Source organism: Callorhinus ursinus, unplaced genomic scaffold, assembly GCF_003265705.2.
Source record: "Callorhinus ursinus isolate GAN/ISIS: 27379988/994484 unplaced genomic scaffold, GSC_fseal_2.0 scaffold4, whole genome shotgun sequence".
Classification (NCBI taxonomy): Eukaryota; Metazoa; Chordata; class Mammalia; order Carnivora; family Otariidae; genus Callorhinus; species Callorhinus ursinus.
In genome coordinates this window covers 101,485,567-101,500,937 of record NW_027397066.1, presented here as the reverse complement: position 1 = coordinate 101,500,937, position 15,371 = coordinate 101,485,567, and the positions used below count along the sequence as shown (strand labels likewise).

General features: G+C 39.3%; 1 pseudogene; it reads right to left on the bottom strand.

Moving 5' to 3' along the window:
* Positions 1-1,844: 1,844 nt before the first annotated feature.
* LOC112825973 (large ribosomal subunit protein uL16m pseudogene) lies at positions 1,845-13,461 on the bottom strand (annotated as a pseudogene).
* Between the last annotated feature and the right edge of the window lie 1,910 nt (positions 13,462-15,371).

Genomic DNA, 15,371 nt, shown 5'->3' with positions numbered 1-15,371 from the left:
AGTAGCCAAAATAGTCTTGAGGAACAAAGCTGAAGGTCTGAATAATCTGAATTCAAGACCTACATATAGTTACAACAATTAAGAGAGTACGGTATTGGTGTAAAGATAGATAAAGGAATAGACTAGAGTCCAGAAATAGACGGATATATATATGGACAAAAGAGTATATGCCATATGATTCCATTTATATAAAGTTTAAGAACAGGCAAAAACTAATCTGTGGTGATAGAAATTAGAGGAATGGTTGCCTATGTGTGGGTGGAGAGTGGGGTAGAGGTGGATTGGGATGGAGCAAGAGGGAATTTTCTGTCTCAACTGGGGTAGCGATTACATGAATGTGTATAAATTTATTAAAACTCCTTGAATTAGACATTTAAGATCTGTGCATTTCACTGTATTCAAACTTCCCGGAATAAATAAAAGCTATAATTGGAGCTAAGCGTGACATGTGGAAAGGCACAGAAGTGTGACATGGCACAGTGCCTTTAGGTGGAGGAGCTGGAAGACAGAGAAGGCTGGAAAAGGAAGTAGGGGCCAAATTGGAAAGGGCTTTGGGATTAAGAAGTTTGAAGTTCATCCTGAAAGTAGGGGAAGCTGCTGAGGCATTTTTTGTTGGCAAGATCAAACTAAGAGCAGAGTAGGGGGTGGGTGTGAAGGGACTCATCCAGGGTCAGGGAAGTTGGGCTCTAAAGTGGCGCCAAACAAGAAAGAGTGAGGGTCCCAGCCAGGATGGAGAGAGAGGACTGTAGGGAAACAGAAATCTTTAAGTGGTAGTAAAGAAGTAGAATCTACAAGTTTAATGCAGGTATGGATTCCGGGATGGGTGAGAGGGGGATGACAAGATTGACAGAGGAAATCTGAGTCCCATTTTCCCATTAGCCTCTCATTAGCTTTGGAGAGTTGGTGGCACACATGGTACTAGGGTCGGAGTTGTGAGTTCTGCGTGGAGCACTGGGTGTTATGCACAAACAATGAATCATGGAACACTGCATCAAAAACTAATGATGTAATGTATGGTGATTAACATAACAATAAAAAAATTAAAAAAAAAACTAGATGACAATTGGGTTTCTCAGGTTATCTATAATGTCAGCTAAAAGGAAGGACTTGTTGCTGTGGGAGGCAGGATCCAACCAGGCACCGATATCTGCCTTTGGTCACCTGTGTAAGGGTGTTAGCTCCAAGGTTACACCAGGTGATTTTCATTTTCTGATCTCACAACGGTCAGTGCTTTGGAGGCAGAAGGTGGGGAAATTGTTGAAGAGAAGTCAGAATTGGGAAGGGATCAGGAGAATTGTTCTTCCTCAACTGACACGTTCCTATGGAGTTGAACCTCAGAATTTAAGAGATAATAAAAACCTATCTGTTACGGTCTGAATTATGTCCCTCCCAAAATTCGTATGTTGAAGTCCTAACTACCTCAGTCCTAGTAGCTCAGAATGTGACTGTATTCGGAGACAGAGCCTTGAAAGAGGGGATTACATTCAAAGAGGTGATAAGTTAAAAATGAGGGGGGCCCTAATCCAATCTGATTGGTGTCCTTTCAAGAGGAGATTCTTCTGCATATACACACAGCAAAGGCCAGGGGAGGACACAACTAGATGACCATCTGCAAGCCAAGGAGAGAGGCTCCAGAAGAAACCAAACCTGCCAACACCTTGATGTTGGACTTCCAGCCTCCAGAACTGTGAGAAAATAAATTTCTGTTGTTTAAGCCACCCAGTCTGTGGTACTTTGTTATGACAGGCCTAGCTAACTAATCATCCATCCGTCCATCTGTTTCTTTGTTCAACCCTATCATGTGCTAAGCTCGAGAGAGACATAAATACACTAAACAAGAAATATCACCTTAGCTCCTAAAGAGAAAAATGGGCAAAGAACAATTATAGCTATATGGGGATAAGTGTCCTGACAGGTTTATGTTCAATTTAGGGGACTAGATAAGGTGTCCTGTAGGAAGTGTCATTTACCTTGCAGGCTAAGGGACTTGCAGAAATTCCCCAATCTAGAAGAGGGTTTCTGAACCTGGCACTATGGACATTTTAGGCCAGATAATCATTTGTTGTGAGGCCTTGCCTTGTGCATTATAGGACATTTAGTAGTATTCCTGGCCTCTATCCCTTAGATGCCATTCATACCCCCACCCCAAGTTGTGACAACCCGAAATCTCTCCAGACATTGCCAAATGTCTCTTGAGGGGCAAAAATGGTCTAGAGGGTGGGTATGAGCTTCTAAGCCAAGGACACAGTATGGAATCAGGAAAAAGATAGGATGGCCGTTAAGGAGCCTGCAACCCTCTCATTTTACAAAAGAGAAATTAAGACTCAGAAAGGCTCAGTTCCTCATGCGAGACCGTGAACTGGTCAGTGTAACCAGAAACAGCAGTGGCTGTAGTAGGGGTAAATGCAAACCCAGAAGAAATCTTTAATATGAGGCTTTTCTCTCTCTCTCTCTCTCTCTCTGTGTGTGTATGTGTGTGTGAGTGTATGTGTGTGTATGCATGTTTTTAAAGAAATATATCAAGCTCTTGCCTATTGCAACATTTGAGACTATGGGGCTCCAACATGTTAAAGGTTTATTTTCTAGTGCCTGGCGTAATGACTGGATGAGTAAGTAGTAAACTAGGACTAGCTACTGGACTAAACCTGAAACAATAGCAAATATGATGCTATTTACATTTTTCAAAGGAGTAGTCTAAAATTTATGTCTTGGTGACTAATAAGCAGCCAGTAACTGTGGATGAGAGTGTTTTTGGTAAGGGCAGATGGAAAACACAAGCAATGTTAGCTAGCACTGACATTTCTTCCTGTAACAGGAAACAGCCCACAGAGCTGGGCCTGGCTAGTGGGACAGTCCACTGTGGCAAGAGGTGCTCTTAAGAAAGCATCTGAATAATGGTCAGTGTAAGCACTACAGCTCACTAGCAAAATTGTTTGCTTAAAATTATACCTAAACATAAGCAACAGTTAATGATCCAACAAAGGTGACCTGTTCTTTGTTTACAATTTATGGCAAATTTTGCCTCACGCTAGTGGGTACTTGGCATTTCTTACTAAAGCACAGAGCTCCGTAAGGCATTTACAAGGACAGCATGAAGAGCCCTCTCGCATCGCCGTGGAGGGTAAAGGCGGGACATACGCCAGCTTCAGAATCAGGGTTCCTTTTTGGGACCTAACTGAAAAATATCTCCTCTAAGAAGCCCTGGGTGGCCACGTTGGACCTTGCGCTGTTTTCACATCCTCCTCAGTCCTTCCGTAGCCCATCTGGCCTAACTAAGGTGAACTCAACAAATGCTGACAAGAATGAGGCTTTCCGGTGTGTTTCCCAGTCCCCGAAGAGGACTCTTCTTTCCTTTGTATTCTGCCTCCACCCTGCCACCCCTTCCTCCTGTCAGGGCCCCACTCAGCATCGGATCACCTAGAATGCCCATTAGGAGTGTCATTTGCTGTGCAGGGGGGGGTGGCTCACAGGTGTGGTTGGGGCACCAAGGGACTGCCTCCCGGCCCTGTTGGAAGCATGTTCCTTACTCCTTCCAGCAGTCCCTGAGTTCTCTTCAGGGAAGCTCTGAAGGTTCCCCATGGCACAGTCTGAAAATCCCTGCTCCGGTCCAATGGCGAGGCTACAGATAAGAAAACAGAATCCCAAAGGGCCTGAGTGACCTGCCAGGCCACAGATCTCTAATTTAGCATTACCTGAAGCAGAATCTGCATTTCTTCCTCACCTCGACCAGGGGGCTTTGAACCAGCCCTCCCAGAGATTGAAGTCTTTCCTGCTGTAGGCCCCTGGGGATGACTGCTGGTTGGACACAGATGGCAAGGGTCAAATATCCCTGACATCCCACAGGAATAGGAAAAGATGTTGGTTGACTGACTGGAGACTTAAATAATATTAATGAAATAAATCAGTTCAACATGGTCACGACTCCTTTTAGTCCTTAGGGCACCAAACGTTATCTATGAGTGTTTATCTATCAAAATCATTCGGTTTTTCAGGTTGAAACGATAAAGGCCAGTTATTGAGCCACACACTATATTTCACTCATCCAGCGGCCTTCTCTGTGCAGATCAGACCTGCCCAAAGACTGCTCTTACCACACTCCACACTGGTATACTGTTAATAGGGACAATAAAAGCTATAATCTCTATGTGGACATCTTTTGTTTTGAAGGAGATCAGATTATGCCATTCGAAAATATGCCACCATAGGAAAGGAAAAAAAAAATTGATTTCTTCCACCTTCCTTAGGTTCACTGGCTGGGAGCCTACAAATTAGATAAATAAAAGACAGATTAACAGAAAAGCACACAAATTATGTAAGTTTTGTGTGAGGAAATGAGATCAAAAGAAGTGGCTTACTAGGTTTGATGTAGTGTGGAGAGTCATAGGAAAATATGATAGGACAGAATAGTATGAACTAAGCTAGTAAACTGGGGGAAACTTAGCAAGGCCTGTTGGTTCAGATTACTCTCAGTGTCCCTCTATCTTTGGAGATAAGGACACTCCTTTCCTCCAGTTTTAAGGAGGACACCTCTCACACGAGGGACTTAAGACCTGATTCAGGGGAGATGGAGGAAGTCAGACAGTCCTTCCTGCACCTGCCATCGCTCAAACTCCTCCAGCTTAAAATAATCAATATGCCAAGGTTTCATATTTTGGGTTAGTGTATTCTGAACCCTGCTACCCGTTTGGCATAAGGATTATTTTGAACTGAAAATATCTGAGAATCAACAGATACATAAAGAAGCCTCCCCAGGTATTTCCTTATCTGACTAAAGGCAGAAAGTACTGAGAAATATGTGCTGCCATAAACCCCTCATCCCCGAGATGGACTTGTACAAACAAACCTGACTGGGATAGCCCTGATGTCTCATTAGTTTCCTCCATGTATTTATCTTCCCACAGTTTGCCACTGTTGGAAGCCCGAAACTTTTTCCCTTGTCATGTCACATCTCCATAATTTCTCATTCTTTGTTTAAAATGGTATAGAAGCTCTCAGGCCTATCTACTTCTTTGAGTCCTCACTTCTTTTCCAGAAAAACCATGATGTCCCATAAAAATTAACATCAAATAAAATTTGTATGCCTTTCTTTCTGTTAATATAATATGCAAAGCCCCAGGTGATAAACCTAAAAGGGCAGAGAAAATTTTCCTCCCCACAGTTTGTGTTACCTCACTACTTCTTTTGTTCACTAAGGTTCACTGTTCATCTTTGTTCACTGATTGTTAATTTTTCTCTATCAATCTATCCATTTATTTACCCATCCATCCATTCATCTATGTATTCATGATCCATCCATCCAGATAGCTCTTTATTTATTTTATTGAATCTTTTGAGAGTTACTTGTAGATATCATGATACTACATATCTAAATATTTCAGCAAGAATCTCCAAAAACAAAGGCTTTTATCTATACAAACATAATTATCACACTTAGAAATTTAACATTGAACTGATACTATTGTTTAATTCCTTGCTACCCACAGTGTGGTCCCAGGGCCAGCAGCATCTGACCTTACCTCTAGGAATTCTCAGATGGTATATGTAGGAGTTGGAGGGGGTGTGGAATCTGTTTTTTTTTTTCTTAAATTTTTTTATTTTTATTGTTAATATAATCAAATAATTTCATAAATATGCTTTGTTTTGATATACTATTTTCTTTAAACCATTCACACAGAGCTGTGATGTAGACCAGTTATTCCCACATTTCCCCACCCTACACCCTATGCATTGGGAGGTACCAATCTTGCCTCTATTTTCTGTCCTGGAATCCAGTGCCTACCTCAGGTGCTCAATAAACAGTTCCTGAAATACTGCACTTGGGAAGAGGCCTATTTTTTCATACTGTGAAATGATAAGACAAAGACTTCCACTAAAATGCACCACAAAAACACTGAATTTTATAGAATTTGTTTTGCTCTACCTGGAATCCTGTAGATTCCAAGTTTATTTTTGTTTTTTGGTTTTTTTTTAATTTTTAAAAATTTTTTATTTGAGTATTGACACATGTTACATTAGTTTCAGGCATACAACATAGTTATTTAACAAGCTTATACATTATGCTATGTTCACCACAAGTATAGCTATCATTTGTCACCATACAACGTTTTTACAATACCATTGACTCTATTCTTTATGCTATGCCTTTTATTACCATCTTATTCACTCCATAACTGGAAGCCTATATCTCCCACTCCCCTTCACCCATTTTGCCCAACGTTCCACCCTCTCCCCTCTGGCAACCATATTTTTTCTCTGTGTTTATGGGTCTGATCCTATTTTTTGTTTATTCATTTGTTTCGTTGTTGTTGCTTTTGTTTGTTTCAAAAAATGAGTGAAGTCATATGGTATTTGTCTTTCTCAGTCTGACTTATTTCACTTAGCATAATACCCTCTAGGTCTTTCCATGTTGTCTCAAATGGCATGATCTCATTTTTAATGGTTGTGTAATATTCCATTGCATATATATATATATATATATATCACATCTTCTTTATCCATTCATCTATCAATGGACACAGTTTGCTTCCATATGTTGGCTACTGTAAATAATGCTGCAAGAAACACAGGGGTGCACATATGTTTTCAAATTAGATTTTTTGTGTTCTTTGGGTAAATACCCAATAGTGGAATTATTAGATCATATGGTATTTCTATTTTTAAGCTTTTGAGGAACCTCCCTACTGTTTTCCACAGTGGCTACACCAATTTACATTCTTGCCAATAGTGTATGAGTATTCCTCTTTCTCTATATCCTTGTCAACACATGTTATTTCTTGTCTTTTTTTAATTTTAGCCATTCTAAAAGGTGTAAGGTGATATCTCCTTGTGGTTTTGATTTGCATTTCCCTGATGATTAGTGATGTTAAGCATCTTTTCATGTCCCTGTTGGCCATCTGTATGTCTTCTTTGGAAAAAAAATCTATTCAGATCCTCTGCCCATTTTTCAATCAGATTTTTTTTTGGTGTTGAGTTATATAAGTTCTTTATATATTTTGGATATTAACCTGTTATTGGACATACCATTTGTAAATATCTTCTCCCACTGAGTAGGCTATCCTTTTGTTTTGTTGATGGTTTCCTTTGCAACAGCTTTTTATTTTGGAGTAGCTCCAATAGTTTATTTTTGCTTTTGTTTCCCTTGCAAAGGAGATGGCAATCCAGCAATGTGCGTTTTAACAAACCCTCCAAGTGATTCTGATGCATGCTAAAGTTTGAGAGCCACAGTTCTAGATTAAAAGATAAAAAGAGATCTGACAACTAAATGCACTGTGATATTTGTTAGATTCAAATTTGGAGTGGGGTGAGTTGGGGAACAGCCAAAAGGGATACGACTGGGTCAGTTGGGGGAAATTTGAATATGAATTGTACATTAGATCAGGGCTTCTCAGAATTGAATGTGCACACAAATCACCTGGGGATCTTATTAAAATCCAAATTCTGATTTTGACTCTGGGCTGGGCCCCGAGATTCTACATTTCCAATAAACTCCTAGGTGATGCTAATGCTGCTGGCATATTTTAAAAGCTAATCTAGAATAATTCCCCAATCTTTTGTTTTTCATTACACTGACATTTTTGAAAATTCTAAGCTAGCTGTTTTGCAAAATATCTCACAATTTGGATGTACCTGATTATTTCCTCATAATTAGATTAAATCCTTTTGGCAGGAATATAATATAGGGGATCCTGTGCCCTCAGGATAGCACAACAGGATACATATGATTTTATTACTCTTTAATGCACTTGTGGCTTCAACTTTCAGCTTTTCCTCCTCCACCCACCCCATAGCCTTCTGAGCAGGGGTGGTGTCAAAATCAGGCCCAGGAGACCTTCACCTGCACTCACACTCTTCTTGGTACTGTTGACAGGAGCAATAGTGAAGACCTAACTGGAAAGATGAATGCCCCTGAGACAGTTGCCATTGATCTGTCTCCCTAACTCAAACCCTAATGATACAAAACAATATAGCTGTTTGTGAAAGTCCTCCTGTACCAAAGATGAATCACTGGTTTGCCTCAGAAATGAAAGGGAGACTGATTCAGACAAGCTCTGTTGCCAAAAATACCTTATGGAGGATGTTACACCAAAAAACAGAAAGCAAGCAGAAGCTAACCGAGAAACACTGAAGGTGTTATGACAGACCTACAGAAATCCTTTTGAAGATATAGGTAGCAAGATTTGAACCTTCTCTGGAAACTGGCAACCAGTCCAGTGAGCATCCTTATGTTACCTTCAAAGAGAATCTCAAAATAGAACAAGAGACACATATTTCACAGAGAAAATCTATGAAATGAATTGAAGACAAAAATTAAGAATACATAATTTTTGTGATGAATAAGGCATTAGTTAAAATTGAATAATAAAAAAATTAATAATAATTTAAAGGCAAAAAAAACAGAGGGAGAGTAGTACTTGAGAATAGTCAAGACAGTCATAAAAATCCTAGTCAGTTGGGAGTTTCAGCCCTCAAGTTCTTTCCTTGGAACACAATTGTTGTTGAGAAAGACAACAAAAGAGCTATAAAATAAACCTGCCTGCTTAAGTTGACCAGCCTGCCAGGCACACTAGATTTCCACTGAAGGCAGGAGTGTGGGTCCAGTATATGTCCTTGATCTCTGTGATGAGAGGCAGCTAGTTCCGAAAAGCCTGCCAAACCCAGATGGCTGGGGTAGTCACTTTTCCCCAAAGCTGGGGACACTGTGAATCCCACTTCCACAGTCTGAGACTCTAAATATGGTGAAGTTTCCAGACACAGTTGTAGCTGAGACATTTAGTCATTTTACCCCAGAAGCTGAAAGTATGATGAAAGAAGAGTTTTTACCTATGACCTCCAACCTTATCTTTTAGGTCTGATGTGTTGTTATTAATTAAGGACAATAATAGGCAAAAAGGTTTAAATGCAAGTAAAGGGGAAGGGGTGTAGTGAGCTCCACTAAATTTAAGAAACTTCTATAAAAGTTGTCAAGGAACCAAAGCCAGCTGACCTCCCCTCTCCAGTTCCATCTCTCCCATACCCTTCGGGCACTCTGCCCCTCAGTTGTTCTGAACCATCTGGGTGCCTCAAGCTTGCCACACATTCTTGCCTCCAGGCCTTCTTCCCTGCCTTTCCCACCTTTAGCTGGCTGACTTCAGATTAGACAATCTCTTCCCCGGGAAGCCTCCTTAACACCCACCCTCTCCAGGGCTGTCCCCACGGAACTCCGTGCTTTTGGTCATACGTGTGCCTGTCCCTTCCTCTAGACTATAAGCTAGTCTTGAAGGCAGAAACCCTATTTTGTTCTATTTTGAAGTTTTAGTATCCAGTGCCTGGCACATGATATTAATCATGATGGAAATATATTTATTACATGCCAGGCATTACTCCAAGTACGTTATATTAATTAATTCATTTAATGTGCACAATATTATGAGGTAGATACTGTTATTATCCCCAATTTACAGAAAAAGGAGTTACAGAGTATTTAAGTGATTTGTCCATGGTTTCATACCTGGTAAATGGTAGAGCTATGATTTGGACCCAGCCAATTTGGTTCTATGGACTATGCTTTTAAACTCTAAAGTATGTTGTTCTTAACAAATACTAGATGGAAGAATGGGTAAATGGACATGATATATGTAAGGATGGATAGATGGATGGATGAAAGGATGGATGGGTAGATAGGTGGAGTGTGCAGATCTCTAGCCAGTTAAAGAAAGCTAGGGCATGAGAGAAATGTGCCCACTGTAGACCTCTTCTAAGGAAGACCCAATTAAGTACAAACATTTAGGCACAAACTACTTCATACTAAAGCAGGAATCTATATGTTGGAGAACACACAAATACACAGAAGTAGACATTGAGGAACCCATGAAAATAGCATGGGTTTTGGAATCAGGGGACTAGATTTGAAGCATAATCCTGTCGATCTGAGACCACTTATTTTGTCTGTTAACACTCACCTCATCAGTGGAGGATATATGAGTATTCAACAGAGTGCTTGGAAGATGGGAACCTTCTGATTAATTTTAGCTCCTCCCCTGCTCAAGAAAATTACATCACCTGGATCTGATTTACCATAAGCAGGAAAATGCTGAGAAAAGGATTGGAGTGGCTGACTTACTGGAGGACAGGAAGGAAAGACTTGTCTGGATCCCCTGCTCTCTTCCTGGAACTGGGCTTTTGGCTTTGAAAAGAGAGGTGAACTCACAACTTAGGTCTGCCAATTCTGCAAATTCTAGAATTATTAGATAACTTTTACTTCAGCTTGGAAAAATATGCCAGTGTATACAAATGTGATATCCCTGGGGAAAGAGTGCTTGATATATATATTTTAATAGCTTTTTTCATATAATAAAAGTAATTAAAGCTCATTGCAAAAAAATTAAGGAACTACAGAGAAGTGTAAAAAAGAAATGAAAGATTGGTCCATGTTTTTCATCTTGGAGGATCTTCCTTAATTTCTTAGTATGCATATAAGTATGTATACTTTCTTAAAAACAGAAATAGGATGAGCCTGTATATAGCATTCTGTTATTTTTACTTGATGAAATATTGTGGATAGCTTTCTTAACATAGGAATACATAATCAACTGCACAGCAATCCACTGAAAGGCTATAGCATAAATTATTTAACAATACTATAAATGAGGCTCATGTGAGACCATTATTATAAAGAACACTCCAATGAAAATCTATATACATATCTTTGAGCTCCTTTTTCTATTATTGCCTTTGCTTAAATTCCCAGATGGGAATTGTCAGGTTAAAGATAAACATTTTTATTTTGATACATACTGTCAAACTCCTCTAGAAAGGTGGTGTTTCATCAACAGTATAGGAAAGTTACCCACACTTTCTCTAGCATTGGATATAGCCGTTGTTTTTAAACAGAATAAAAAAAGAATGACTTCTCATTTTAGCTTACATATTTTTTTTTCCTGAGGTAATCCTCAAACTTCATTTAATGTAAATATAATGGACTTAAAAATATCAAGATTTTGTTTTATATATTTGGGTGCTCCCAAGTTTGGGGCATAAATATTTTACAATTGTTAGATCCTCTAGTTGGATAGACCCATTTATTATGATATAATGCCTTTCTTCATCTCTTGTTACAGTCTTTGGTTTAAAATCTAGTTTGCCTGATATAAGTATGGCTACTCTGGCTTTCTTTTGATGTCTATTTGTATGATAAATATTTCTCCATCTCCTCATTTTCAATCTGCAGGTGTCTTTAGGTCTAAAATGAGTCTCTTGTAGGGAGCATATAGATGGGTCTTTTTTTTTTATCCATTCTGATACCCTATGTCTTTTAATTGGAGCATTTAGTCCATTTACATACAGAGTAATTATTGATAGATATGTATTTAGTACCATTTTATTACTTATTTTGTCATTGTTTCTGGAGATTTTCTCTGCTCCTTTCTAGTCTTTGTGGCTTTTGGTCTTTCCTTCCCACTCAAAGAGTCCCCTTTAATATTTCTTGCAGGGCTGGTCTAGTGGCCATGAAAATCTTTAGTTTTTGTTTGTCTGGGAAACTCTTAATCTCTCCTTCTACGCTGAAAGACAGCCTTGCTGGTCAGTGTATTCCTGGCTGATTTTCCCCATTCAGTGTGTTGAATATATGATGCCACTCTCTTCTGGTTTGCCAAGTTTCTGGAGAGATATGCTGTTAGTCTTCCAGGTCTTCCCTTAAAACTTAGGGACTTCTTTTGTCTTCTGTTTTTAGGACTTTTTCTTTATCAGTATATTTTGCAAATTTAACTATACTATGTCTTGGTGTTGGCCTGCCTTTGTTGATTTTGATGGGAGTTCTCTATACCTTCTGTATTTGTTTTGTTTTTTTTTTAAAGATTTTATTTATTTATTTGAGAGAGAGAGAATGAGAGATAGAGAGCACGAGAGGGAAGAGGGTCAGAGGGAGAAGCAGACTCCCCACTGAGCAGGGAGCCCAATGCGGGACTCGATCCCGGGACTCCAGGATCATGACCTGAGCCGAAGGCAGTCGCTTAACCAACTGAGCCACCCAGGCGCCCCTGTACCTTCTGTATTTGAATGTCTGTTTCCTTTCCCCAGATTAGGGAAGTTTTCCGCTATAATTTCCTCAAATAAACCTTCTGCCCCCTTTTCTTCCTCTTCTTTTTCTGGGACATATAAAGATATTCAACATCACTCATCATCAGGGAAATAAAAATCAAAACTACAATGAAATAGCACCTCACACCAGTCAGGATGGCTAAAGTTAACAATACAGGAAACAACAGATGTTGGCGAGGATGTGAAGAAAGGGGAATCCTCTTACACTGTTGGTGGGAATGTAAGCTGGTGCAGCCACTCTGGAAAACAGTATGGAGGTTCCTCAAAAAATTAAAAATAGAATTACCTTATGATCCAGCAAATGCACTACTAAGTATTTACCCAAAGGATACAAAAATATTGATTTGAAGGAATACACGTACCCTGATGTTTATAGGAGTATTATCAATCATAGCCAAATTATGGAAAGAGCCCAAATATCCACTGAATGATGAATGGATTAAGAAGATGTGGTATATGTATATAATGGAATATTACTCAGCAATAAAGAGAGTGAAATTTTGTCATCTGCAATGACATGGAGCTAGAGAGTATTATGCTAAGTGAAGTAAGTCAGTCAGAGAAAGACAAATACCACATGATTTCACTCATATGTGGAATTTAAGAAACCAAACAGATGAACATAGTGGGAGAAAAAAAGAGAGACAAACCAGAAGACAGGCATATAGAATTTGCCCCAGGACCTCCCCTTCTGGGTCAATTCATACGGGCTCAGAACTTTCCATATCCCCAGCTTTGGCAGTGGCTATATGCTCAAAAATCCAGAGGTTTGGGTTGTTCTGTCCTAATTCCTCTTGATCTTTCCACATTTTCTCTAGAGTCTCATGCACACAGCCTTTGCTGAGAAGGGCAATTTGTGCACAACTTGATCAAGGAAACCTTGTATGTCTTTGAATTCACAATGCCCACCCACCTCTATTATGAGATGGCCAAACTCCACAGGAGTCACTTGTAGCCAAAAGCACTTTTGCCTCCACCAATGTGCTGTCTCATACCCTTGAACGTGATGGGCTTGAAAGGGGCTGGTACTCTCCATAAGGCAAATATGTTCTTGGGGTCCATAGAGTGGTTCATCGTCAGGTGCATCATTTCAAAATGGTCCCAGTGGAGGTAACCACCACCAAGTGCCAAGATTGTAAAACTGCCTCTCCTTCAGCAGGAGGTCCCTATATGCCACTCACGTTTTTAGATTCTCTTCTCACTTTTGGCACAAAATGGTGCCCTTTCAACAAATCTAAGCTTGGGCCTTTCAGGAACGGAAACATCTTCAAAAGTTACCACTGGGAGCAGCATCTGTAGTCCAACAATGGGGGGTGGGGCTGCCCAAGAATCTGAGAGTGTTGTTCACAGGAGTGGCTGCCTGGCTCAAGCCAGCAGCTGCCACATGGTCACCTGCGTCTGGCAGCCCTGGGCTCCCCACAGAGACTCTTAACTTACATATTTTTAATTGCTAGTGAATCACACACATTTAAATGTTTATTGACCATTTGGAATTTTCTTCTGTGAATTTCTAGTTCATGTCCTTATCGTATTTTCTTATCAGTTTGTAAGAGCATGTATCTTTGCATGTCTCATGCCTAGTATAGAACTTAGCACATAGTAGTTATTCAACCGTTATTTGCAGTTGTTTGGCTGCAAAAATATGTTTATCCTCACAGGACACAGGGCCAGGAGTTCTAAGTTTGAATCCTGATTGCCAAGAATTTACATCTAACTTTGGGAAAATCAAATTTTTGGTATCAGAAAATGCTGACCACAGTCAGACCCCCAGTAGCCCTGACACTCTACATCCTAAAGTCTGAGACTTGAGAGAGAATACTCTCTCAAGAGAGTATATATATATATATATATATATATATATATATACTTTTTAAATATACTTATATAAAATATACTCTTATTTTAAGTATAAGTATAAGCATACTTATACTTATAAGTATACTTTTAAGTATAAGTAAAAAAAATATATACTTAAATATACTTATATAAAAAAAGTTTCTAAAGAATAGACCACGAAGAAGAGCAGGGGCCATTTACCTGGTATCATTGAGAGGTACCACAAAGTTGGTCTGTACCCAAACCTTGGTCTGCCAGAAGCCCAACAGCCATCATCCCTAAAACAATCATCATACCTTAACAAGTCTTAATCAAGACCAACTATGTTTTCTATGGGGTTCTTAAGAAAATAGAAAGACATTTCCTATCAAAATTTCATCTGATTCATATTTTAAGAAGCCTTGGTCAACCCAGACCATGCAGAAAAAATCCCAAAGGAACATCTATAATGCTTCCTTATAATATATATTAATTAATGTATATAATATATATAACAGGGGCGCCTGGGTGGCTCAGTTGTTAAGCGTCTACCTTGACTCAGGTCATGGTCTCAGGGTCCTGGGATCGAGCCCCGCATCGGGCTCCCTGCTCAGCGGGAAGCCTGCTTCTCCCTCTCCCACTCCCCCTGTTTGTAGTCCCTTTCTCACTGTCTTTCTCTCTCTGTCAAATAAATAAATAAAAATATTTAAAAAATATATATATAAATTTGTAATTCATATTATGTTTACTTTTAATGTTTGTAAGAACATAATTTGTATTTTCTCTCTTATTTTAATGATCAGAATATTTTTATGATATTAAAGAGTTTTCTAATAATAGAACCCAACCTTGTAACATTGTGCCTTTAGGAAAGAGAGCCTCATGTATCTGTTGCACAGGATGTCATTGGGAATCATTTGAACCATCATTCAAGAGATAGGAGGCCCACCAGGAAAAAATCCCGTGGCATTTTATTGTCTACCTTGATATACTGCCAAATTTTCACAAGAATTATATTCATTCCTTATATTAACTTGTGAGAAAGAGCAAAACAAAAACAAACAATTTTTCAGTTCTATCGGACCATTAATTAGAAGATACACCATGTATTTTAGTAACAGCTTTTTGGGATATATGTAAAAAGAAACACTACCATATTAAATGTACACATTTAAAAATATTTCCAGATTTCAGAAAGGCAAGAAAGATACGTTTTTTGCTTGTTTGTTTGTTTGTTATTTCAGCATCAGGGAACCATGACGGCACTAGCCCTCTTTTATATGAGAAAAAAGAAGTGGAATTCCTTACCTAAAGATGTGAGTGAATATTTCCTTGGTCTGGTGCTTTTTGTATGGTAGGTTTGCTGGAGCAAAGGGAGTAAGGAAAGAGTTTAAAGTCTGAGGTTAGGTTAGCCACAGGGGAGGAGGGCCCAGCAGGAAAGGAGGGGTTGCTGAGGATTTGGGCCTTAAGCTAGTCAGACT